The following is a 27,742-nucleotide window of genomic DNA, read 5'->3' on the forward strand; positions in this document are numbered from 1 at the left end:
GTTAAATATATCAAAAAGTGTTTTTAATTTATATGGGGGGGGGTCGCACTCAGAAGCTTGCTATGTGAAAGGGGTCACCAGTACAAAAGTTTGAGAACCACTGCATTAGCTTTTCTGCATCTTAAGGTTGCCTTCCATAAAATGGGAATTTTAATACTTCCATTTCCAGGGGTGCTGGGGAGCCTAATGAATGTCTGAAAAGTGTGTGATGGGGTGTTCGTCCCACACCAGCCGAGAAGGGGTTAATGAGGCAGCGGATAGGCCCCAGCTGAGGGCAATTAGCTGTCCTGAGTAACCCCTGAAGGATAATGGAGCCCTGCTGGGAAGGAAGAGGCAGGTCTAGGATAAAACCAGGAAGCTGGGGGCAGACTGGGGCTATAGTGAGAAAGCCTGTAGCTGCTCTCTGGACAGGAGAGGGGGAAAGAAGGTGGAAGCAGTGTAGGAAAACGCAGCAAGGTTTAAGAGGGTGCAGACCTTGGTTGCTGAGTAGAGGGTCCATGAGCTGGAGCTGAGGGTGGGCCCAGTCTCCCCTATCAGCCACTGGGGAAGTGGCACTGTTTGGGCAGTGAAGGGGAAACTGCCAGCTTGGATGAAAAGACTTTGATACCCCAGAAAAGGAAAACATGCAGTGACCTGGCTGGAGGGCTGAGCCAGGATGACAGAGTGCCCTGAGTTGCAAAGAGTGAGAGGGAGGCGGCAGGGCATGCAGAGAGTGGCAGAAGATGGTGCTGGACCTGGGAAGAGTTGATCCCCAGAGTGGCCAGGAGGAGGCGCCCTTGCGGTGAGTAGAGCAACCCTTGACTGAGATCCTCTGCTGAGGGGCTGTAAAAATACACAATAGGCTATTGGCCCAAATCCTGCAATGGGATGACTGTTCCCAACAGAGCCTGCTGCATAGGCTTCTCATCTTCTGAATGGGTGAGCCCCGTTCAGGAAATACCGTTCCACCCCTGGAATGCGAAACCACATTGCTCTAGTGGTGGCATTAATATAGCCCACTGACTCCATAGGGTTGGTCCCCAGCTAAAGCTGATCCTAGCCTTAGTCATGTGCCTTCTCTGACCATAGCCAGACCCAAACCATGTCAGGCAAAGGCAGGGACACCTATCAAATCCAATTCCTCCCACCCTGTCCAGATGCCCACCTGGCTTGGCCACTGGGAATAACCCTACTTCAGTAGAAGCAGCATCTGGAGTGGCTTTATTCTTCACCAGCCCTCCGAGAAGCGTGCGTGTGCAGTGTAGCAGCCAGCTCTGAAATAGCTTTCCCACGTGGGTGTTGTATTGAGAAAATCAGTAGTCTGTCTGGCAGCAGCTGCTTCCAAGGCCCCCATCTCTGATGGCGTGAGGAAGGGATAATCTACTCCGTCGGGGATGTTATCAGTCGGTGCTATTCCAGCCCCGATTTTTCATTAGCCGTGAGCACTAGCAGATGGTAGGGGTCATTTGGGTCACATGGGCATGAATTCTCCCTGGCAATTATCAGTTGTCCCTCTCCTTTTCCCTGCCATGAGTGACTGATCTCCCTATCTCCTGTTGGCCTTTGGCAAGGCCTGTGAGCTGGAGCAGTTGGCCAGGTTCTTGCCACTGAAATGATGCATCAGAACCACAGTCTGTTTGAAGGGCGAATGGCTCCAGAGAGGCAGTTAGGGTATGTCTACATGGCCGTTAAGGACCATGGCTGGCCTGGGTCAGCTGATTCTGGCTTGTAGGTCTCAGGCTGTGGGGCTCATGATTGCACGGCTGAATGCAATGGAGTGTTTTCTGGTGTAGTGGGAGGAGACTCCAGCTCCTAGGGTCAGTAATGTGCTGCAGAGTTGTGAACCAGCTGCATGTTCCATGCAGTGGAGTAAGTGGGGGGTGTGTAAGGAGACCCCTGGCAGGGACTCCCTACAACTGGGAAACCTGCCTCTCTGAGGGGTGCTAAGGCCCCACTTGTATAGCTGGGCAAGGAGCCGTTCTGCCCCCTGCTGCGCAGAACAGAACTGCAGTCGGTGTGGAGGGTGATGTGAGCGGGGGTGTTCACCACAGTGGGGGTGGGGAAGGGGGGGGAGGGCAGAGCTTCAGCTCCACTGACTCCTTGCCCACCTGTGCAGGAGAAAGTACAGCATTAGCCATTGCTACAAAATGGGCCAATGCCTCTTATTTCCCCTAGGGAAAAAGGGGGAAGCAGGGAGCAAAGGGGGTTTCATTTTGGTCTCAGCCTTGCTGCTGGACCAGTGCACCCTGGCGCTGCCCCTTAATGAGGCTGGATTGCAAGGTACCAGTGTAGCCCCCTGTCTACTTCATTAATAGCCTGGGTTTTTTAACTCATGCACCTGGCATTTTTGATCCTCCCACTATGTAAAGCGCCTTTTGCGTTTCTGTTTGCAAGCACCTTCCATTACTGCCCTGTCTGTTTCCTTCCTCCTTTTTTCTAAAACCCTTTGCACTTCTTCATCAGCAGATCTTCTGACCCCTAAGGCATTAACCCTCCCTAGCCTCTCTCCCCCAGGGAGGGAGGTAAGTCATGTTGTATCGATTTCACAGACTGGCAAACTGAGGCACACTATTTCCAAAGCAAGGAAGAGAGAATCTAGTACAATGATTCAATCCAAAAGGAGTCGGCAAAAGTTACACTAACCAGAAGCACACTTGTTTAAGCCAGTCTCTGCTCCTTGTTCAGTGAACCATTGAGCTGCTCTTAATGTGGTGAATCTGTACCCGCTGTTCTCTTCCTCCTTCTCCTCCAGATACCAAAGGGGAGGATGTGCCCATGCTGGGCAGCCTGAGCAGTGTTGGCGAAGCTCCCTGCAAACTGTTTACCAGTTGAGTTGGTAACAGCATGGGTAGGGGGAGGTGGCATAATTGGCTGAAATGTCCCGTTCCTCTAGCTGGGAACAAGAAGTTACTGAGTATCCACTCTCATAATGGGTACAAAGGAAGAGTTCCTTGGGGACCCACAGGGTTGAGGGGAGCAAATCTTTGCACCTTCCACTGTGGGGAGAAGAGATTTCCACTCTGTCATTGTTCTCCTTGTATATCTCTGGACCCTTCTTCAGGGCATTACATCTTCCATCTTGGGCTGACCCAGTGGGAACAGGCAGCTGCTCACACAGCCCTGGGAGCATCTGGCCTTTTTGCACTGTACACTGGCATTTCTTGCTCAGAAAGATAGTAGCTATCAGATTTTTTTCATTGTTCTAGGCCAGAGTGCATTTTGGCTCAAAGGTCTCTATTGATTTTTAAGTACATTTTAACTAGCTAGATTCACCTTTGGCAAATATCTGTCCAGTTTGCCATGCACAGCAGGGGAATGAGTGGGCTCCCTTCGGTTAAGCCCCGTAAGACATGGGTAGAATGATCATAGCTTGTATTGCTATCGGTCCTAGGAGGCTCCAGTTGTGGCCCAGAGCTCCATAGTGCTAGGCAGACCCTTAATGTGGGTGAAATGGTGTCTCTGGAACCACGTTTTTAGATAAGGCTCTGGTTGTACAGTGACTATTAGAAAGGTGTAACAATAGCAACTGGTCCAAAAAGGTGATGTGCTGGGGAGGGGGGATGAATGTCGGACTAGGTCTGGAACTTGGATCCCAGCTCTGTCCATTGCTTGCTGGCTGACCTTGGCCAAGTCACTAGGCCCCTCTGACTCAGTTTCCACATCTGTAAAATGAGGGTGGCGACATACTGGGTGGTTAGCTAGTGTCTGTACAGAGATGTGAATGCAGGAAGCGCTGCACATGTGCTCAAAGGATTTCTTAATGTCCCTGTGCAAGCTTCAACTCCTGAAACTTGATGGAAAAGGCTTGGTTTCCTTTGCAAAATACTCAATGGTGCTGAGCAAATACAAATCCCCTGCTTGTGCTCAGATTCCAGTTCAGCGACAAACCACCCAGTTTGCAGTGTAGACCTACCCAAAGACAGCTCTGTCACTTCCATGTGACCTTGGGTGAGTCTATTGACTTCCCTGTGACAGTGTGCCCATCTGGAAAATGAGGGGAATGGCCCTTGGCATGCTTGTTAACATATGCACAGCGCCTCTAAAGCAGAAAGCTCTGTGTGTATGTGTGAAGGATTTTCATGACGGCCCCTGTGCAAGAACCTCACATTTCATAGGTGGTGCTGTGGATCTGCTGAGTGCAAGTGGCTCCTATGCCCTTCAATGGATTCATGGCATGCTGTGGGATTTGAGCCCTCTTTTCTGAATTATTCTTCGATCAAAATAGTGTCTTCTGTAATTAATAATAATATCAAGCTCTTATCTAGAGCTTTGCAGAGGAGGTCAGCATCACTAGGAGATGCAATACATTTAAAGAAGTTTTTAGACCTATTTTACCAAAATATTTCTGCTCCTAACCCAGGGTCTTCTGCCATAAATTTTCATGAGAACAAAGGCTTAAAGATCCTTCTGTGTAGGAGCTGATGGGGCAAGTCTTGTTTGCTTTGTGACAGTCTGGATTCTTCACTGAGCCCTTAGCGAATAGTTTTAAGAGGCTCCGGGGTGGGGCAGGGCAGTGCTAGAGAAGTTAGGTCACGCCTAGGGTAGGTCAAAGATAATTGTTGCTCTGCCCCAGCGGTAAACATAAAACCGAGGGAACTCTCCTTTTGTGCTGTTGTCCTCTCTTGGTTCATTCCTTATCTCTCATACACAGGTGACGCTCACTTGGATTTGTGTTGCATGAGTGCATCACGCAAATAGTTTCCCTTTGCACCGTCTAAGTTTTCTATTGGGTTTTGGGGTTGTGAACCCCTCCATATTCGAAACAAAGCTCACTGGGCACCTATTGGCTTTCGCCTGGTTTCATGTTGACAGTGGTTCCTGGTTCACTGGTAAACAGGGCGCAGGTCTGCACAGAAAGGTAACTAACCTTTCAAAAAAGCCATGCTAATACCAGAGTTTGCGTCAAGATCTCTAACTAGGTGGGTTTCAGTCTTTATTGCAATCTTCTTCGTTGTTCTAAAGTTTAGATCCCCTGATCCGAAGTCCAGTGAAGACAAGATGTCTTTCCATTGACGCCAGTGGGCTTTGGATCAGTCTTTTGGGTGGCCTGGTATTTGTCTAACCCAAGGTCCTTCTAGTTCTGAGACCAACCTTGACTGGGCACCTTATAACATAGGGGATGGAGAGGCTAACAGCTGAAAGCAGCTCTGAATCTTGATCCCATTTCCTACTTGTTCTGGCGTTTTCATCCCTTTACTTGGTTTGTTATTGCAGGGTTGCTCTCTCACACTGGGCTGCTGGCTTTGATTTTATTTATTATTACTCTTCTTTTTAATAGAAAAACCACCTCTGAACACCCCTGGAATAAGTAGTAGTTTTGGTCCAGAATAAATGGCTCAAGACCCATCTGTTTTTTGATATTACAGGGGCACAGAAGCATTTGATTAAAGAACTACATGAGATTTGCAAGTGGATTAAAATAAAGAGAGAAGTGGATAAGGTTTTGGCCTCTTACCTACACTACCACCATCTCTAAGTCTAGCCAGGAGCATAACTAAAGGGAATCTGGCAACGTTGGTAGGTTCAAAACTGAATGTACCACCCCCCGCTGCCCGCAGCTTCAAAATCCAAATACTACTTGTGTGAAAAGGAGTGGGAGGGCTGGGTTTGGAAGAGGGATAAGTCCCAGCTCAGATGTGTAAATGTTCTTATTTAGAAAGAGCAATCCATGCCAGTGGCCTAGCACTTAGGAACGCTGCAGTAGCTGTGCATACAAGATGCGGGGGGAGGAATGTGGGTAAGGAAATAGACTTCAGTTTCTGGCTTCCAAGTGGCGACAATAAATTACAAGGAGGGTTGTTTTTTTTAAAGTTGTGTCCCATGGTGGAGTTATTCTGCATGTCAAACCATGTTTCTCCATGGCAGCATCCATGCTGTCTCAGAGCATTTGTGTGGGGTTTTTTTTGTGGTTGTGCCTTTCTACCTCCTTAGGGTCTATTTTAGAGCTGTTACTCATGGCTCACTAATTGTGAGAAAAATCAAATTCCATTTTGTTCCACCCATAGGAAGAAAAGGCAACAGAACTGTTTGGAGATCTAAAAATGAAAAGCACTATGCATGTTTAAAGAGCTAGTTATTTTTATTAAATAAACCCAACACGCTAGTTTTTCACATTGAGGTAGCACCTGTACTCCAGAGTATATAAACACAAGAGATGGGCATTCAATCACCTACCACTGGCAAGTAGTTTTCTCTGGCATAGAACCTGGCAGCAGTTTGGGGTAGGAGGTGCAGAACACCTTAATATCAGTTGAAATTGGTGAAGGACTTCACCCAAACTGAAAACTTGACCAAGACCCAGTAGTCAAGCCCTCTCCTCCTGTGGAAAGCGTTCAAGGATCTTTAAGAGCCACGGGTGGTCAGGGCCTCCGGTTTATGGTTCCGTGCTGAATCTGAGATCATGCTTCTGATTGAATCACTGACGCTTCCTGAAGAACGTAGGTTTTCTTTGAAGGCGCCCCCAGCCGATTAGGGTATGTCTATGCTACAATAAAATACCCATGGCTGGCCCATGTCTGTGGACTTGTCTAGACTCCAGCCCGAGCTCAAATGGTTGCATTCAAATTTATAGCCCCCAAGTCAGCTGAAATGGGTCAGCTGTGGGTGTTTCATTGCAGTGTAGACATAATCTTCAGTGTGCTGGCCCAGCCCTGCTTAGTGTGAGTTTTGACAAGACCTCAACCTGAGGCTGCAGAAATGATAGTCTCTCCTTCAAGACCTGCTGTCTGCCAGCGGCAAGATCCAGCATTGGGGAAAGAAAAGTGGAGACAGGGAGGTCACTGACTTTTCATTCTGTTCCAGGGGCAGTAGGACAATTGGTATAGTGGGGGGGCTGAGAGGCATTGAACCAAACTGTAAACCCTGGATATGATGGAAACCACTTCAAGCCAGGGGGCACTGTTGCACCCCTAGCATCTATGTTCTGTTCTCCATAATCTCAGTCTGAAAAATCTACTCACACATACATTAGCTCTATTATAATCAAGAGACCACTGGCATGATTCACTCTACGCCTATAATTTACACCTGCTGCCCCAGTGGCCCATGAAATCAATAAGCACCCTATGTAAATTACAGCCTGGAATTTTCCCTCGCCATCTATCCGACCAAGCTATATCACCCAGCTTGCTCGGCTCCAGTGCTGGGGAGCAGATGCTTTCACTGGGACCATTAAAACTCAGGATGAACTTATTAATTTTTGTGCGTGTCCAACATCTACAGCAAAGTCAGTTAAATGAAAAGAATAAATCTAGCATTTCCGTATTTTATTCTAGTCTGTACACTGACTAGTTCTTACAACCCCTGTTGTAACCTAAGGGAGTTAGGCTGTAGACCATTGCTCCTGGCTGCAGTATTGCCCCGAAAGAAAATTGCATGGGTGTCAATGCTTTCCACTGCTGAAGCTAAAAATGAGAGAGGTGTTTCGGGTTGGGGTGCTAGCCTGGGATGTGGGTTTGATTCCTTGGTCTGTTACAGGCCTCGTCTCTCTGATGCTGCAGTAATGGGGGCTGGATAAGTACTTTCGATAGAAAAATGAATCCATGCACAGGGCCTCTCGCTGTCCATCTTAAGCATTTCACTGGAGGCTAGATATCCACTTTGGCTGAATCTGTGTGATCCAAGTTTCCATTAATCTGCCTAGCCAATATTGCGCAGCTCTGGCCCATAAGAGGGGAATTACCAGACCTTAACCTTGCTCTATCTTGTCCAATATAATACCCCTGACAATGGGCAGTACCAAATGCCTCCAAGGAAAGTACAAGAACTCCACAGATCCAGATGGAAGATCTACTGAGCACAGATCCTGCCAAAGCCCCCAGAGTTATTGGCTTGAGCTGGGTGGGAAACCGCTTCCCCTTCCTGTGAGAATTTCAGAGACTTTGAAGACTTTTCCCAACCTAAGTCAGGGTGAAAAGTCAACCTTTTGCAAGCTGGACATCTGTGTGTGGGGGGTGGCGGGGAATTCAGATGAGGTCGATCAAAATGTTTTGTTAATTTCAAAACCACTTGTTTCAATTTCAATGGTTTTTTACTGTAAATTGACTTAAATTTCAAAACAAAAAGTCCATTGAAAGCAAAAAAGGAAAATTTTCATTTTAAAAAATGTCAAAATGGGATGTTTTGACAATATCTAACCTTTTTTCCCAACTTTTGATGAATTTCATATCTCAGAAAAACTGACCCTTTCTGTGAACAGTTTTTAGTTTTGAAAAACTGGCATTTTATGGTGAAAAATCTTTTAAAGGAAAAATTCCCAACTAGCTGTGCTAGTTATCTTAAGCGCTGAAGAATGAGGTTTTATATCCCTTCTAAACCTTTAATATTTACTCCTGCCAGAGTGGTTAAGCACTGGAATAAATTGCCTAGGGAGGTGGAATCTCCATCACTGGGAATTTTTAAGAGCAGATTGGACAAACACCTGTCAGGGATGGTCTAGATAATACTAAGTCCTGCCGTGAGTGCAGGGGACTGGACTAGATGACCTCTTGAGATCCCTTCCACTTCTATGATTATAAACTCTGGATATTCTTGTTATCCATCTAAACATCCAAGCCTGCTATGAATCTTGTTAAATTCTCAGCCTCAACAACCTCCTGTGGCGATGAGTTCCACAGTTTAAGTATCCATTGTATGAAAATATATTTCCTTTGATCAATGTTGGATTTGCCACCTTGAATGTCCCTTGTTCTTGCATTATGGAACCTGGAGAATAATAGAAGTGACACCCTCATAGCCCATTTAAATTGCTGTAGCCAGTGATTCCAATCGCAGTGCTTGATGTATGCCAAGGCTTGCTGGGGCTGAGCCCTGAACCCCTTAGGCTTGGGAGCTCATAGCCCTGGCACCTCAGGGCTTGCCACTTCAGTTATAAAAGGAAAAAAATTGCTCAAGTCCCGGCACCTTTTTCATTACAAATTAAGCACTGCATTCAATGCCGTGGATTTTTTAGCCAATAAATCTGTTAAAACTTAATCACAGAACTTTTATTCCATGAGGAAGAAGTCAGAACAGCATACCTGGGTGATCCTGAATCATCAGCCTTTTAAGTAACACACTAGACCAGTAGAAAGTTTTCAGAGTGAAATTTTCAACTGAAGGGGGAAAAGTGTCAACGGTAGGGGATCAAGCATTATGTGCTGATAGGAAATCCCATCAGCTAGGTGCGAACAGGTTTCCTGCTAACAGGCTGTTCATTTCTGTGGTGGGGCCATTTGCAGCCCCCCCAGTCACCACCGCGTTTTCTTTTTATTTAAGGAAAAGTCCTATATTTTTTCACCTTAAATGCATTTGGTGTCATTTAATATAGTTATCCTCTGTTGCACACAGCCAGAACTCTCCAATCTGTGGCCGTGAAATCTGATCAAAACAAAATGAATAGCTGGAAAGTCTGAATCACAAATCAATCTGGCCAGAATTAAATATCGATTTTTTTTTCTGGGCAGCTACTTTACTGTAATTGGCATTTCTTCCTCCCCCTCTTGCTTTTCCCTCCCACCCCCAACCCTTAAAACTCTCTCTATTTAAAAGACTAATTGGCAGGGCATGTCATGTCAGGAGTTCCACTTTTACTCCCCCCCACTCATCTGTCTTTAAAGTTCCTTTGTGTGTTAACCGTAGAGAAGGGAAAAAAGTTCTTTTGACTCTGGTACGCCATACCCTCCACTCCCCTCCCGACCCTGAGTCAAGGATACTGTGATATTGAGCAACACATTTCTGGATCCTGATAAATATGCTCGGGCCAGATTTCCAAAGCAGGGTACAGCAAAACAGACAATGGCCGTGTAGTCTAGAGACACCAAGCCCAGTGGTGGGAGGCAGGCGCTTCTGAGCTCTAATGTACTTCACTGCTTCTTGTTGTTGTCACAGATTATTTGCATTCTAGTAGTGCGATCAAGGGCTGCCCTGTGCTAGGCACTGCACCCACCTAGAGACTGTCCCTGCCCTGAAGAGCTTACAAGTTAAATAAACAAGACAAAAGGTGGGCCAGAGGAGACTTATTCTCCCCATTTCACAGACTGGGAACAGAGGCCCACAGTCTCACATGGATCCCAGAGCAGAGCTGGGAATTGAAGTCCGCTCTCCTGAGTTTGTCTTGTGTTTTAGCCAGCAGGCCAGCCTTCCTATCTCTGCCTCAGTTTCCCCATCTACAGAGGGGGAATAATGATTCTTACTGCCCCTGGCTCACCGGAGGGTTGTGAGAATTGACCTGTGAACAGCCAGGCCAGTGAACATGTAGAGTACTATGCAGTGCAGCTGCAAGAGTGCCATTATGAACAAGAGGGCCCAGGCCCCCAATGTGTTTGCATTTGTGTGTGCAAACGGGCCCCCAGAGTGCATTGCTATGGGTATGAAAAGGTGCTCTTGGAAAGAGGAAGCTCAAAGCGCCCAATGGGGGCTCTGGAGACGCAGCTTCAACTCCCAGCTCTACCACAGGCTCCTGCAGGTGGCAAAGGTTTTAGACCAAACCCAGCTCTAATGCAGACAGAACTCCGCTGCATGCCAGTGAGGAGCCTGGAGTGGGTAAACAGTGATCCCAGTGCAGCTACCCCCAGAGCAAGTTACTACTAGACATGAGAGAAGGTGGCAGAGACTTGCTTGTTGTTTGGTGTTAGAGACCAGAATGAAATGGTGGAAAGAAAAGAGAAAGGGCTTCTGAGTCTGCCGGTGTGTGGTGTTTGTGCAGGGGGGTAGGTGTAGATGTGTAACATTCAACAGTGTGCTTGAGGGGGTGCATCAGCTGGGTGCGCACACTCATATATGCATGAGAAAGCGTAGGAAACTGTGTAGGAGAAACTGGTTTCTTTCAACTCGGAGACCATGCATCTTCCATTCCTGCTGAGAGGAGGGGGCTGACACTGATGCTGAAGCTGCAGTTGATCGAAGCAGATTCATATAATTACGATATTAGCAGCCCCGCACACTCTTCCCCCACTCGTTAACCAAATGGCAATTATTATACTTATTACAGCCTCAGCTGCCGATGCTTATTGATTCTGCCATTGCTGTGTTTTTAATAAGGGATCTGAAACATGTTATTATTGGTTCCATGGGGGTCACCATTGTTCAAACAAGGACAGGAAGACAAAGGAACAATAAAAACAAAAGTAAAATTTAGGCAGACAAAAACCCAAATACAAAGGGAACCCATTTGCAGCGCAGCCTGCTGACAAGGAGCGAGGGGCTCACCTCACTGGGAGGAGCCAAGCCCTGGACTTAGTTTTCTGAGTCTCCAGAAAGTTTGATCGGTTGGTTTCACATTGTTCGGTTTTATGGGGGAGCTCCCATGCCTCCTAGTTTCAAATCAAGATAGCTCAGAGCTGCAAGTCCGAAGACTTGGGACTTTTCAGCTTGGAAAAGAGATGACGAAGGGGGGAGATGAGAGGTGTATAAAATCATGATGGGTGTAGAGAAAGTAAATAAGGAAGTGCTGTTGACTCCTCATAACATTAGAACTAGGGGTCACCAAACAAAATTAATTGGCAGCAGGTTTAAAACAAAAGGAAGTATTTCTTCATACAATGCACCATCAACCTGTGGAACTCTTTGACAGGGGATGTTGTGAAGGCCAAGACTATAACAGGGTTCAAACAAGTAGATAAGTTCATGGAGGATAGGTTAGGGTGATCAGATAGCAAGTGTGAAAAATCGGGAGTGGGGATGGGGGGTAACAGGTGCCTGTACAGGAAAGCCCCAAATATGGGGACTGTCCCTATAAAATCAAGACATCTGGTCACCCTAGGATAGGTCCATCAATGACTATTAGCCAGGATGGGCAGGGATGGTGTCCCCAGCCTCTGTTTGCCAGAAGCTGGGAAATGAGCAACAGGGGATGGATCACTTGATGATTCCCTGTTCTGTTCATTCTCTCTGGGGCACCTGGCACTGGCCACTGTCGGAAGACAGGATACTGGGCTAGATGGACCTTTGGTCTGACCCAGACTGGCCGTTCTTATGTTATGGGTTCTATTTCCAGTTCTGCCACTGATCAGTGGTGGGACTTTGGGCAAGGCCCTGTGCCTCAGTTTTCCATTCCCCTCTGTTTTCTCTATTTAGTTGGCAAGCTCTTCAGCACAGTGGTCATATGTACAGCACCTAGCACAAAGGGGCCTGATCTCAGTTAGAGCTACTAATACTGCAGTTATGTAAGCAATTAATAGCAGCCTTTGATGGGGACAAACTTCTAACAATAGTAAAGAGACGCAATGTTACATCAGATTAGAAGATTGTTTTCTGTCCTTTTGGGCTGAGCTGCAGGTGCAGCCGCTGCTGGGGAAGAACAGGAGCCAACATTGAGGTGGAAGTTATTCCTGTCTGCAGCAAATCCACTTGTGTACTTTGTCCCTTCTCCCCGAGAGCACCAGGGAAAAGGGGTGTCTGTGATGTGGTTGCACGCAGGATCCTCATGGTGTTATCGAGGCTCAGAGCTCTACGTGCCCCAATCAGCCTTTGCCGCTGCTACAGGGCAGTAACTGGTCAGCTTCACGGCAGCATCTCGCTAATGCAGGACGAGGGTCCCTCATGCTCTCAGGCATGGCTAGTGCCTTTTTCCTTGCACTGATGCGCACAGCGCTCTGCACCATGGCAGGATCAGACCCTGCGGGTTCCCACAGCCCCTTCAATGGGATCATCCCAGTGAGTCTCAGCCAGCGGTTAGGATTATACAAGACTTGGAACCATCCCCCCCACCAAAAAAAAAAGCACAAGCTCTCTGCTTCCAACATGGCCCCGGTGGAGGAGAACAGCAAGGCAGGTGCTATCACCCCTGTCAGGGTATGGGGGCCCAGATCCCAGGGATCCAGATCTATGATCAGTACCTAGAGCCTTTTGCAGTCGGATGGTCCAGGTGTAATCGGGTGTAGCTCCAGTGAATCTGTGGAGCTGATTTGCATTAGCTGGGATCGGTGCAGAGGGATCAAGTTGTGGCATCGTGTCCATATTTTGGCATGATGTGCAATGGTCTAGCAGAGGCGTGCCATGCCATGCAATGGTCCTGTAGGCCTGAAGCCTGAGGGGTTAACATGTGAGCCAAATCAGAGAGGAGTCTGAGCCATGTATCTGCAGTGACCCAGGCCTCGGCTATTGTGAGGAGAGGCAGAGGCAAGCCAATGCAATGGGTTTAACCCAGGGGTGGGCAAACTTCTTGGCCTGAGGGCCACATCGGGGTGCGCAACTATATGAAGGGCCAGGTAGGGAAGGCTATGCCTCCCCATACAGCCTGGCCCCCGCCCCCTATCCACCCCCTCCCACTTCCTGCCCCACTCAGAGCCCCCCCTGCTCCTTGTCCCCTGACCTCCCCCTTCCAGCTCATTTCCACAGGTGGCGAGGCCCAGAAGGGTACCAATACGCAGTCCCTTCCAACCTGGGCTGGATTTGAACCAGCAATGTAGGAGCGAAAGGCTCCATAATGCAACCCCCCTTCGTTGCACATGGGCCTCTGCTGTGCATTTGAATTGAACCAAATCAGACTCAATTACCCCAGAGATCCAAATTCTCCTTTCCATTGTAGGCGCAGAGAGGGCTGGATCCCAACCCCACTGAAGTCAATGGAAAGGCTCCCCGGGGCGTCGGGTGGGGGGGGGGCGGGCGGCTTTGGAAACCGTCCCCAATTCCACCGACTTCAATGAAGCCACCACAGAGAGCGGCAATAAAGTCTGGCTGGGAGCAAATTCAAAAGCATCAAGCACCCGGTAAGTAGCCTGAGAGTAATATTGGCACACATCTCTGCCTCCGAGACAGTCGTTTCCCACTCTCGTTGGCTTGTCTTTTCTTTCTTTCTCTTCCCCCCCCCCCCCCCGTTACCGGTGAGTCACCGCGAGGCTATTATGCAATTGTGGGGAAGTGTGGCGAGAATGCTGAGAGAATGACACACGCCCGTGCCAAATGCTGCGGAGTTCGATTACAATTACCCCCATACATATTTATAGCCCGGGCTGCTGAACGAAAACCCTTCCAGCAGGGGCCTAATGAACACCCTGTTCAAAGAGAAGCACATGTCCAATTTTGTCTAGTTCATAGAAACCATCTGATCTCTTTCAAGCAGCTCGGATGGAGCTCGTGAAAGGGGGGGAGGAAAATAGAGACTATCTTGGTTGCAAAAATAAATCGCTGGCCTGCGCTCCCCCTGCTAATGTTCATTATAAGTACAGCACGCGTGGGGCTTGGCTGGGATTGATTCTCTGAGCGATCATTAATTCATAAGCACAATAATTGATTTTTTTTGCACAGGTTCTCATGAATGTTTTATCACCGGAGCCGCGGCACTGGCTGGCGGTCCCGGGCCTCAGCTTTCGGGGCTGTTTTACTCTGCCACGGGACCTTGGTGGATTGCTGCCCTGCCTCCCCCTCCACCTGCTGTTGCTCTCCAGGGGTCTGCCCATCATCCTGTCTGCTTCTCCCTTTACACTCCCCCTGGCCCCAGGGCCGTGGGTTGCTTCATCTGCCTCCCTGGTCTTTGTGCTGCCTTTCTGCCCTTGAGCCTTGCCCCAGCTTGGTGGATGTTCCACCACACCCCTCCACTAAACATGGCAGAGGCTGATTGTCAAATTGCTTACCCCCCACGCCAGCCTTCTCCCAGCCCTGTGAAAAACTCCAGTCTCCCCGGCTATGCAACCTCATCACCTCGGGGTTATCTTGGGCTCTTCCCTTTCCTTCTCTCCCCTTCCCACCCAGGCTCCCTCCAATCACTTCTCCTGCCTCCACTGCTAAACCTCTGCTTCACCCCCGTTTCCCTTTGGTGCCCGATTCATGTCACCCCCTCCTCTCCAGCCTCCCTGGCTCTGTAATCTGCCCAGCTAAAATGATCTCCCTTTCCCACCTCTGTGAGCGGCATTAGACCCATGGCGATGTCCTTTGGCCCATGCTGACGTAGAACAGCCGTGTCTGGTACTGTATGTTCAGCAAGCTGGAGTGCGTGGTGTAGTGGGGAGCTGGGAGAGTGGAGGAGGACAGGGGTGTAGCACAAAGGGCATCCAAGCTTCAGGGGTCTGTTGCCAGCTGTTCTCTCTCCGGGGTCCCTGCAGGGTGAGTTTGGGTATGTGTGTGAGCCAGATAGCCGGCCAGATCCTCAGCTGGTCGCAGTGGAGCAACTAAGGCTGACTTGCATCCAAAATCTAAACCATGATGCAAAAGAGTTAAGAAGCGAGCAAGGGCCAGCTCCTGTTCCGAGTCTCCCCACATCTTCCTGCAGTCCTATTCCCTTCAGTGTGATTTCATGGGCCCCTGAGGCTTTCCCAGCTCGCCACCATTCACCCTCCTGCCATATTTGCCCTGTGCCTTGTAATCCATCACATTCCCTCCCTCCCACGTGGGCTCATCCCCTCTCTCCATCCCCCCTGCCGCAGTGTGAGATTTCCCTCGCAGTGGGTTGATAACAAGGTGGTTTGGCTTGCTCCCTGATTGTGGATGACAGAGTGAGCAAGCTGCCAGCCTGTGCCTGTTGCCTTGTACATCAGTGTGCGGACAGTGCAAGTGGTCCAGGATGCTGGTGGTAACCCCAATAATGGCTAATGGCAGAAGAGGCAGGGAGCGAAGTCTTTAATTGCAGGTGCCATCTAGGATTCTCACTGCAGGCTGTTAGTTATATCTTGAGACATTTAGCAGCACTCCCAGGGCACTGGAACAGGAGTTAAGGGACCAGTGGCTGACTCTGCTGCTGACTCTGTGAAGACCTCACCCCTTTCTGTGACTCAGTTTCCCCATCAGCAAAAAGGGGATAATGACACTCCCTCTTTAAGTCTCTTTAGATCCATTGATGAAAAATTTAACCAGAAGTGCTTGGCTGTATACATGGTCACTACACAGGCCACAACACTTTTAGCAAGGGGATGTCATTTTCAACTCATTGATGCTGCTGTAAATCAGGAGTAACTCCTCTGAGGTCAATGAAATTGCATTGGTGTAAAAGTATTGTGAGAGGAGAACCAGGCCTGTGATGTTAATCCCACTGTTCTAGACACGTTCTATTTTGCATCACTGAATTTCTCCTGGCTGTTCCAAGGGGGTCCTGTGTTCTTTCTTGCTTCTTAACCCCACATTGCTGTGTGCAGTTAATTAGCTGCTGCATTCCACCCCAGAAGTGGCTGCATTTCACTGGTGGGCCAGGGATCCCTGCAGAACAAACTGCTGGATTCCATCACAGCCTGGGCTAACATTTCAGTAATGGGTCAGGGATTCCTGCAGAACCAGCTGCTGTACCCCACTCCAGAAGGGGCAGTATTTGACTGGTGGGACAGGGATTCCTGCAGAACCAGCTGCTGCAGTCCACACCAGAGACAGCTACAGGTGGAGTGTGATTGCTGTGTCCCCAGCCTTCTGGCCCTTCCCAGTGATGCGTTAAGGATGCAGAGCCTGACCTTCTCTTGCAGGGGTCATTTCTCTCCTTGCCTGGCTGGACCATGTAGATGGTTATCACCCTCTCCAGCTGCCCCTGTCTAGTACTCTGCTCCCCAGGTGCCTCCGAGTGCAATGAGCATGTCTCTGGAATGAGCTTTTCACAACAATTCATCTCTTGAAAGGGCAGGGGGAGGGTGAAGTGGGGAATTGCCTGGCAGGTGAGGGATGGACCCTCTGCACTGAATGATAAATACAGCCCTCTGGGCATGGCCATGACCCCAGCAAGGCACTGCTGTAAAACACTGATCCCATCACTGTGGACTGCAGGCCACTTACTCTGCCTGGGCTTGTGCGCTCTCAGGGTGAAGGTAGGTCATAGACAGCCCCAAGACAGGCAAAGCAGAGCATGTATAAAACTGCTTCCCGTTCAGCGAGGGTCACAGAGTTTTGCAAGCAGAGAGAAAAAACCCTTGGCTGCTTTATTAGCACGAATAACTCTTCTCTATATACCAGGCAACCCTGTCCTTGCTCTGGAAAGGCAGACGGGGAGGGAGAGCACGAGAGGGGGAGGAAGCGAGAGCAAGCTGTTTGCTATGTGCGTTGGTTACTAATGTGCAGGGTAGCCTCGCTAGCTCTTTGGGGAGGCATTAGGAGATGTTTAGAAAAGCTGTCCACGGTCTACTGCAGTAAAACCCTCTCTTATCTCAGCAGCTAGGGAGGGGGACCTAGAGAGCGATGGACTCCTGACCCTCCTCGCTGCAAACTAGGCCACGGAACAATGCAGGGAGGGAGGGAGGGAATGAAATGAGGTAGGAGAACTTCACTCCACTCTGCTTTCTGGCTCTGAGTCCTGCCTCGTCCATTACAACCCCTCTGTTCATTTTGTGGGCATCTGTGATGGCTGGGTGCTTCAGGGGTTGGCAAGAATCCTGCCCACCCAGCTCAGCCCTTAAAGGTACAGCCCCCAATATCCAAACTGCTCCTTTTGTAAGATCAGGGCCACATTGTGTTATGTGCTCTCCAGACAAAGAGCTTACAATCTAACTAGACAAGCCAGACAAAGCACTGGAGAAGGTCACCCAGCAGATCTGGAGCAGGGCTGAGAACGGAACTAATCTCCTGACTCCCAGGCGAGTGCCCTACCCACTGGACCACGCTACCTCTAGATAGCACCATCATTCCTTGCAATAAGAATAGGAGTACTTGTGGCACCTTAGAGACTAACCAATTTATTTGAGCATAAGCTGTAGCTCACGAAAGCTTATGCTCAAATAAATTGGTTAGTCTCTAAGGTGCCACAAGTACTTCTTTTCTTTTTGCGAATACAGACTAACACGGCTGTTACTCTGATTCCTTGCAATGACCACTCTTCTTCCAGACTGATGACCTCCACTATGGAACATTATGCCTGCCTCCCTGCCACTCTGCCTGGGCCTGGCAGTTCTTGTGAGCCATGAGGTGATTGGACCACAAAATTTGCATCCAGATCTTGATGCCACACTGTATGTTCCCAAGTGCTGGGAATGTTTGGATCCAGGGCTTAGATCTGGCTCTCTCTCTACTTGTGTGAATATGGACACCTGCCTAGGAGTCCTGATACTCTCTCCCCGGTTGTGACAATCTACTGCTATGGAAATTTAGCTGAGGAGCAGCAAGATCCCAGTGTTTAGATGCCTTGGGATGCAATCAGCATGATCTTTTTACTGTGCTGGCAGCTGGTTGTTGTAACAATGGACCCTGAAGCTCTTTTGAGAAGCTCTGCGTAGCCCACTACTGAAATGCAGCCATCTCGGGGACGAATTGCAGCAGCTGGTTAAACGGAGCACAACAACCCTGTACAACGGGTTTTTTTCTTTAAAAGAGGAGGAAGTGAAGAGCACTGTAGCCAACTGACAGCATCCAGGGAATGTGAGGTAGGCAGAAGGTAATTACTCAAATTGGAATTTTGGATAATTATGTTCTGCTTTCCTACAACTCTCCCTGAGGAGAAGCCTTTTCACAAAATCCCTATAAAACAGATTTATCAGCTGCAGAACACCAAGCCCTCCCTGTAATCTTCAAACTCAAACATATTTCCCTAATCATAAATTAATTGACACACTTTTTCTCAAAGCTTTTCTCCCTTCCCCTCCTCCCCCTGGATTTTTCACATCCTACAGAAACGGGAGAGCCAGAGTGTGCGTGTGTGTATGGGGAGGGGATTATTTTAAAAGAATAAAGTCAGGACTGCCAAACAGCATTTGTGGTGGAAGGTGCTAGGTACCATCCCTCCTGCCCCATATAGCCCCCCACAGACATGCCAGCTGTCATGATCCAAGCTCCTCTTGGGGATTCTGATGCTGAAGTCTATGGATGGCAGCTTCGTTTTAGACTTAATGAATCTTTTAACGAGTTAAGATTTAAAAAAAAAATGTTTAGTCAGAGCTGGTAAGTCATTGTCCTTGCAGGGGGGAGGCAGCATGGTCTAATGGTTGGAACATGGAGAGGTAGGGGATGCTGGGGATTATTATTTATAATTTGTAGTGCAGGAGTGCTGAGAAGCCCCAGGGCCAGAGTAGGCCCCCATTGTGCTAGGTGCTACGTGAACAGAGTGGTGCCCAACCCAAAAAGCTTACGATCTTGAGACAGACTTGCATTCATTCCCAGCTCACCCACCAATTATGAGTGGGGCTTGTGCAAATCACTGCCTCGGTTTCCCCAACTGCAGAATGGGGGAGGGCTAGTGATATGGACTGCCTCTGCAGGCTGTCAGATGAAAGGTAGGGAATGCCTGACTCTCTCTTGCAGTCTTGCACAGCTGAGCCTTGAATGGGACAGGGAGGGTGGGGGGAGCTGGAAGAGAAGTGCCAGCCGCCCAGTGCACCCTGACCATATCATGTTGTGTATTTCTGAGTTTCTGCACAAGATGCCACCAGTGAGAAACCTGGAGAGCCCAGGAATCAATGCAGCAGTGGCAGCTGTGAGGAGTGTTTTCTGACATGCACCCCAGAGGGCTCACCTGCAGTGCAGGCTGGTCTTGAATTTATACTAGCTGCTAATAATCCATCAGTCCTCAGAGGAGTGGCAGGGAAGAGGCAGCCCACAATGAGTCACAAAGGAGGGACAGGGGTGAAACACCTATCCACAGGTGAGCCAGCTTCCACCATAGCCACCTTGTCCCAAAGCCCTGGCAGTCTGGGAATCCTTGCTTGTCAGCATGCTGGCCATTTTGAACTGCATGACAATGCTGCAGGCAGAACTCGGACCACAAACTGTAGGTCCTTGCCCCTTGAACTAAGAGAGAATCTCTATTAGCCTTGCAGGGCCCAGGACACACAGTTGGACAGTTCTGATTCTGATCAGTAGAGGGCAGGGGTATACATACATGCAGGGCTCATTGGCTATCTTGTGTTTGTAGCGGAGGTGTGGGCCCAGGCAGCTCAATGAACCAAGCTTGGCTCTGGTACATCTTTCATTCATGTAGGACCCAAGGACGCTATAGCCAGCCTGCTCACTTCAGCCAGCTTTCCAAGAGGAAAGAAAAGCCCTTGGCTACCTTCTTGCTCTGCTCTCACTGCCAGCCCCAGCCCTCTCTGTGCCCATCCGATCCCTTTTATAGTCTTCTGGGCTTCCCAGCACTGCTGCCCTATAAGTCTTGTCCTCAGCATAAGCCTCTCTGGTTCTTCCACTACCCAGAGGAACAACGTTCGCCCCTTCCCTGCTAACGTCTGGGAAGGATCCGTGCTCCCTGTCAGCGCCCTGTGGCATTTTCTATGTCACGAGTGTTGTGCTTTAGGTTTCTAACAGGCCTAATGCGATGCTGCTAATAATACCTTCCCTTTCTATAGCATCATCCATCCTGAAGCGATTTACTGTGTTGAATCAAGGAGTCATTTCACTTCCGGGATTGAAAGGTAAAGCTGCTGGTTAGCAGTGCGGAGTAACACTATGACACCGTGCAGGACAAGAAGCAAAGGAGAATGGTGTATCCAGCTGAATGTACCTGGCGGATTTTTGGTAGGTGACATGTAATCCTCTGAAGTGGAGTTTGGACAGGAGACTGCTGGAGCACCGGTCAAAAATGGTCAATGTTCTTCCCAAAAAGGAAAAAAAATCAAGATTTTACATCACAATTTTATTTGATCGAAAATGAAATTCTTTTGTTTTCCCCCTTTTCTCTGTTTCTCTATTGGAAGAGAAAGGGAGGAAAAGACCAGAAATGTTTCCATTTGTGGCTTTTTCATTGAAAACTCAGAAAATTGGCATGAAAGAAAAAAAATTTCATGAAAATGTTCTTTGAAATAAAAAAACCATTTCATTTAAAAAAAGACACTTTCAATGAAATATGTTGTCCAGATCTATACTAGGCATAACAATACTTAATAAGCATTTTTCATCCTCCATATCCTTACAAAGATTATGTTATGAACCCCAGGATGAAGCTCAGTATTTTGATTAAAAAGAAAAGGAGGACTTGTGGCACCTTAGAGACTAACAAATTTATTTGAGCATAAGCTTAAGCTTTCGTGAGCTACAGCTCACTTCATCGGATGCCACAAGTACTCCCTTTCTTTTTGCGAATACAGACTAATACGGCTGCTACTCTGAAACCAGTATTTTGATTGTGCTTTTACAGATCAGGGAGCAAGGAACCCAGAAGGGAAGCAACTAGGTTATTATTAATTGTTAATTATTTGCATTTCCTAGAAGCCCCAGTCACAGACCAGGGTCTCATAGTGGTACAAACACAGAACACAAAGATAGTCCCTGCTCAACAGCCATAGATTCCAAGGCCGAAAAGGACCCTTCTGATTGTCTAGTCTGACCTCCTGCATAATCCAGGCCTGGGAACTTCCCCACAATAATTCCTGTTCGAATTAGAGAAGATCTTTTAGAAAATCATCCTGTCTTGATTTAAAAATTGCCCTTGATGGAGAATCCACCACAACCCCTGGTAATTGTTCCAGTGATTAATTGCCCCCCTCAGTGTTACAAATTTGCACCTTCTTTCCGGTCTGAATTTGTCTAGCTCAAACTCCAGCCACTGGATCTTGTTAGACCTTTGTCCACTAGACTGAAGATCCCATTATCAAAGTTTTGTTCCCTAGAACAGGGTCAGAGTAGAGAATAGAACCCACAAGTCCTGGCTCCCAGTCTAGTATTTGGCCGCCCTGGGCAATGCCTTTCTCACTCCCCAGGGGCCTATGGAAAAAGCCATGGATTGTGAGTGGAAAGATGTATAAACAGGGCAAAACACTGCCCTGCCGGAAACCAGTGGAAGTTAGCCGGTGACTTCAAAGGGGATGGGATTTGACTTTGTATGGGGAGTGTACTCCTGTCGTTGGCAGCGCTACCAACCACTATAGACAATCACACGCTAAAGCAAACTGGTGCCAGGAGCCAGTTAAGCGCGATAAATAAAACTGTTATCAGAGGCCTTCTCAGCACGCAGGGCAGGGACGTGGCCCATCTTCTGTGGCAGCATTTAGAGGCAATTTCTAAGCCGGAGGGCTTTGGCTAGGATGTAACTCAGCCCTGATTTTTCCATCCAGCCATTGATTTTCATTTGACCAATATTTCCAGCTGATTACATCTGTGCTCAGGATGGGGTGGGGGGGCTGCAGCCACACGCTGGGTCTCGAGGGATGCACGTGCGGGCACCGGTATCTACTGATTAAGGACCATTTCTGTCGCACTCCTTTTTTCCCCCCTGCATCTTGATGTTGGCTTTGCAAGCTGGCAGTTGGGCTTAGAGCCTGGACCCCCCAGCTTCTCCAGTACCTATCCCAGGACACTTGTCAATCCAAACAGCCTCCACTCTGCTCTGGGCCAGGGCATTCTGTGGGCCACGCTCCAGGATTGAACAAAGGGAATGCAGCGTGGCAATCCATTCAGCCTCTCCTTCCTCTCTGCCCACCCTTTCCAGCTCCTGCCATCACATCAGTTTCTGGCCCCTTGCAGGAGAGAAATACCCCCTCAAGGAAAATGATCATTCAGGCTTGCCAAAGGAGTGGCTGAGGACTAGGAAGTGCTGGCAGAGCACTTCAGGGGAAGCCCTGGCAGAGAAGAGACAGGGAAGGATGTTCTCGGCTTCCCTCATGCTGGGCGGGGCGGGGTGGGGGGTGTGTGAGAGGGAGAGATAGACAGAGGGCTGGTGTCAATAGGTGCAACTCCCCTGACTTCATGGAGCAGCATGAGTGACAGCTGGGGAAGAGCTGGCCCTCAGAGATATGCTAGTCGGAGCTAATTATAGAAGGAGGGCCAGATTTGCAGGGGTGTATCCAAGAGAACACTGAAGTCACACCAGATTTCCATCCGTGTAACTGAGAGCAGAATCGGGTCCTCAGTTTGCACATCAGTTGAATCCCAAACGGCCAGTCCTCCCTTCCTTGGCATTGAATATTGGGAGTGACACTTGTCCTACGATGGCAGAATCAGGCCCTCCAGTCTGCACAAGCTGAATCCCCTCCGCCACTCAGGAGAGAGAAGTGGGCCTGTTTCTGAGCCCCCTGCCCACCACAGAACCAGATCGAATCCCCCCAATCTCAAGGGAGTTATTCCAGACCTTTGACAGTGGGAGCAAGAACAGCCCTGAGCCTGGTCTCCAGACTGGAGATGAGTCACACTGGACAATGCTGACCCAAGAGGGGAGGGGGGCCAAGAGACCAGGACAGGGCTGAGGATCACAGGCCAGAGTGAACACACTACTCAGCTTCCCTGACCTCTGCTGTTTTATTGCATCAGACTCTGAGCAGGTGTCCTGGTCCGGAGAGCATTGCACTCACCCTGGTCTCATAAGGGCAAGGACCAGCAGGCCCTGCATCACATTACAGCCGCAGCCTGGGGGCGTGTCGCAGGGTAGCTGGGCCCTGGACAGAGCCTAAGCCAAGCCCCCTGGACCAGAGCAGGTGAACCCAATCCAGCCACTAAAAGAGGGCAGGGCTACACCTGAGCCTATAAAGGGTTGCTCGTGGGCAGCTGTGTGTGGAAAGGCTGCACCCTGGTTAGGGGCAGCTAGGCTGGAGTGCTGGTGGGGGGTCCCTGGAGCAGGGGGTCTGTGGCTGCAGCTGGGGAGCAGAGCTGACTGGAGCTGGAATGCTAGAGACCCCTGGGAAGGGCGGCCTGGAAGCCAAGCACTGAGTTAAGGCTGTTTTCAGTTGGTCTGAAAACCTCTGTTGAAGAAATAAAGCTGCTTGAGTGAAACTGGGTGTGGCTGTGCGCGCTTTGGAGTGGGGGAGAAGCCTGGCCTGGTGACAGGGAGTAATGAGTGGGTGGCAGGGGGTTGTGACACCCCCCCCGCCCCGCACCTGCTGTATGGCTGGGTCTCTACTGGGCAGGAGGGAGGGGCTGGGTGTGGAACTGGTGGAGAGCCACTTCACTGGGACCAGCCCTAATATACCTTTCCCCAGCAGTGACTCCAAGAGGAGGAGGTCATTTGTGCCTGATGAAGGCATGTAGTGATGGGTGCCTGGGGCAGGGATTCTTGATGCTGCCACTGACTCCCTGTGTGACCTTGGGTAAGTCACTGCCCCTCTCTGTGCCTCAGTTTCCCTGCAATGGGGTGCTAATCCCCCTTTCCTCCACTACATAAAGTGTTGCAAGGCCCCTGGCTGGTAGGCAGCATGAGCCAAGGACAAACTCCACTTTCCTCCCTGGCTTGTGGACATGCTTCTTGCTGCTTTGGAGGCTCTGGGGTTTAATGATGCGTTGGGGGCAGGGGATAGTTAGGTGGAGAGTGGGGTGGATGCTGAGGGGCCCATATGGAAATTCTTCTTCTACAGAGTGGCAGGACGCTGAGCTGGCATGAGACTGGAAGCTCACTGAGACATCGGCTGTTCTAGCCAAGCAATCAATATGTGAAAATGCAGTCCAGGCGAGGAAGGTGACCTTGAGAGTCAGCGAGAGAGGGAGAGGAGAGTTGTGTGAAATGCAAAAGGAGATGGCTTATGGGGGAGGAGGGGAGTGAGAGACAGGGACAGACAGCCCCTGTTCTCCGCATATCTGCCTCTCTGCCTGCTGCATACACGTGAGTGCAAGGGGGTGGGGGACTGGGAGTGCTGAGGCGAGAGCAAAGTGGGGCTGGGCAGAGGTGGAAGGCTGGGGGGTGGTGGTGCATATGTGAGAAATCTGGCCCCATATGTTTCTGCAGGTGTACATTGGTGCAGATGTATGTGCCCCATGCATGTTTCCCTGTGCCTTCATATACATCCACAGGCTTGCATGACTCTCTGTGCATTGCTGAAGTGAGGGATGGACTAATACCTGCAGGTCGTGTCTAGCCTATCCCCTGCCAGTGCACAGTTGCTCCCTGGAGTCTACTTTCTAGAGCTCTGTCCACTTTAATTTCAAAGGTCTGAAGCGATGGGACCTGTTTCCCATGGGGGAGACTATTCTACAGCCTGATAGCCATAACTGTTAGCAAACGTTTCCTGAGATCCGAGCTACCGCTTCCCTTACTCAGGTCCATCCCCATTATTTTCAATTATGTGCCCCTTAAACCTTCTCCCTCGTTGATGATGGCATCCATCCAGGGCTGGCAAGGTCCCACACTGAGCGGTTGTTTGGCCTAACTAGATGCTTACAGTTCTTTCAATCTTCCTTCACCAGTCAAGCCCTCTGGATACTTAACTGTTTTCTGCTGGTAACTTGCAATGATTAGTGTGTGTGTTCCTGACTCTGTAGGCACATGTGTCTGAGCATTTCTAGATGTGCGTGTCTTGTATGTATGTGTCCTTGCATGGTGTGAATGCAAGTGTGTGTCTGTGTCCCCGTACAGGCTGTGTCACCGGCGTGACTCAAATCCAAGCCAGCACCGAGGCCCAAGATGTGAGGTCATTTTGAGAGCAGCGTGCGCCCTGGGGTCTAGTGGTAGGAGTGGGGCCCTTCAAGCCGTGTACTGAGTGGGAAATTGATGAGTTGTGATTCAAGCACCGTCCAGCCTAGGGGAGCAGCAACCCTTGTGAAGCTGTTCATCAGAGGAGGTGTCTGAGTCCAGGTGCTGAACGGGCCCGGGAGCGAGCAGCTCTGCAGTCTAGGTCCAGGGTTGGGTCCCCAGGTCCGGATGCAGAAGTAGAGCCGGCGCTGAGCACGGATCCAGTCTAGATGGGGAGGAGGCACCTTGGTGCTGAACATGAACCAGAGTTTTCTCTCTCAGGTGTGGAGGCAGTGGGGTGGGTGACCTGCTGTAGCTAGCACCCTGGCAGATCCCAGCGTATGTTGTCCTGGCACCAAGGAGCCTGAGACTGGGCTGAGAATTCACACACCGTCCCCATTCCCAACATGGAGACTCCTTGACTCAGGCTGTGTTGTATCCCCCTGAAACTGGCATCAAAAAAATTCCTTGGGGGTCGCCGGTCAACGCGTCCCTGATTCAGCCTCGGGGGGGAACCTCTCCATGTTCTGCAGGGTCTGTACCATGGGTTCCACCCCTTTGATTGTGCCTCCCCGGATCAGACTCGGGGCACCACACCTGGATTGAGCTCCTGTTTTCCGAGAGAGGACTCCCTACCCCACCCCATCTCCATGGCTTTCTGGGTTCATGCCTCTATGATCCTGCCTGTCTTGTCCGTTGGCAGGATTAAGCCACCTGTATTCGGGCATCTGGGGAAAGCCTGGAGGAATCTGACCCATGGGCGGGAAATGAGAGAGCAGGCCTGGTGCTGGTGCTTCCATCTCACGGGGTTGGAATGGCTCCAACCTGAATGCACAGGAATAGCCAGCATGGACAGAGAGCTCAACCCCCTCCCCACCCAGCTCCCAGACAGCTCGGCAGCGTCCACAGCCTCAGAGTCCATTCATCTCTCAAGCATCCTCCCATCCTCTGCATTAGGCAAATAATGCCCCCGCCCCACACACACAATCCCAGCAAGAGTAAAATAACGTGGGCAGACATCCAGCGGGGGGCGCTATCCTGTTCATTGCACTGAATGCAGCATGTATGATCACCTGCCCTGTGGGAGGTGGCGTAGGTGGACCTCTCAGAGACAAGGGACAGGCTCCTGAGACCAGAGTGGCCAAACTGGAGGAGCTAAGGAAGACAGAGACAGAGGAGGCCAGGGGGTCATGGCCCCTTCACTTTTATAGCCCTTCCCCTTTTTCCTGGTTGTAAGCGCAAGCAATGGGGGAGATGGGGTGAAGAAGAGGAAGAGGGGGATGAGGCCTCAGGGGAAGGGGTGGCCTGGGGGTGGGGCCTTGGGGAGAATGGGTGGCATGGGGGCGGGGGCAGGGCCTTGGGGAGTAGGGATGGGATGGGGCAGCCTGGGGGCAGGGACTTGGGGAGAAGGGATGGTGTGAGGGCAGGGGCTTGGGGAGAAAGGATGGCACAAGGACAGGGCTTCAGGGGGAAGGGGCAGCATGGGGAAGTGGGGCCAAGGTTTGCCTGCCAGTGGGCCATGGTCTGGGTGCCGGTGGCCCCCCCACTTTTAGGGACCTTCTGCCACTTCTGGACAGAGAGGTGTATAAACAAGACTTTCCGGGACACAGTAGAGCGGTCCCACTCCTGTCTGACAGTCTCTATGCTACTGGCAAGGATGAAGGTCTCAGAGAAGGAGAGTATCAAGCTGCAGCAGAGGGAAATGATCCAGGATATCCCCTGGCTCTGAGGAAACAGAGAGAGTTGGGTTTGCGGTGACTGGGAGAACTGCATGGTGAATTGTTTGTCTAGTGTGAAGATGGCAGACCTCTCAAGACATCTGGACAGACTATTCTGCAGGGCTGGGGAGCAGCTGGTGGTCATGGTACATGTAGGTGCCAGTGACATAGGGAAAGATAGGAGAGAGGTCCTGGAGGTCAAATTTAGGCTGCTAAGTAAAAGATTAAAGTCCAGGAACTCCGTGATAGTATTCTCTGAAATGTATCGAGTTCAATGCACAGAGCTAGTTAGACAGGCACAGCCGCAGGATCTCAATATGTGGATGAGATGATGGTGTTTGGAGAAGAAATTTGGGTTTATTAGGAACTGGGTACCCTTCTGGGAAAGCAGGAGCCTATACAGGAAGGATGGGCTTCATCTAAACCAAAACAGCCCCAGATTGCTGGCATGTAAAATGTAAAAGGCAGTAGAGGAGTTTGTAAACTAAGTGCTGGGGAAAGCCGACAGGAGCCCGTGGTTCAGACAGAGACATCCCTTAGGGGAGGATTTATTAAAGGAGATGCTCTATATCAATGGCTTTCAACCTTTCCAGACTACTATGCCCCCTTCAGGAGTCTGCTTTGTCTTGTGTATCCCAAGTTTAACCTGACTTAAAAAAAACAGACATAAAAATAGAAGTGTGTACCAGCACACTATTACAGAAAAATTGCTGACGTTCTCACTTTTACCATATCATTATAAAACAAATCAACTGGAATACAAACATTGTACTTCCATTGCAGTGTATAGTACTTAGAGCAGTATAAACAAGTCATTGTCTGTATGAAATTTTAGTTTGTACCAACTTCGCTCATGCTTTTT

General features: G+C 49.7%; 1 long non-coding RNA gene across 1 annotated transcript; it reads left to right on the forward strand.

Moving 5' to 3' along the window:
- Nucleotides 1-561: 561 nt before the first annotated feature.
- Nucleotides 562-20,391, forward strand: LOC140901226 (uncharacterized). Its single transcript, XR_012155800.1, has 3 exons — nucleotides 562-781; nucleotides 13,487-13,667; nucleotides 20,139-20,391. It is a non-coding gene; the product is annotated as an uncharacterized LOC140901226 (long non-coding RNA).
- The last annotated feature ends 7,351 nt before the right edge of the window (nucleotides 20,392-27,742 follow it).

Source organism: Lepidochelys kempii, chromosome 21 (assembly GCF_965140285.1).
Source record: "Lepidochelys kempii isolate rLepKem1 chromosome 21, rLepKem1.hap1, whole genome shotgun sequence".
Classification (NCBI taxonomy): Eukaryota; Metazoa; Chordata; order Testudines; family Cheloniidae; genus Lepidochelys; species Lepidochelys kempii.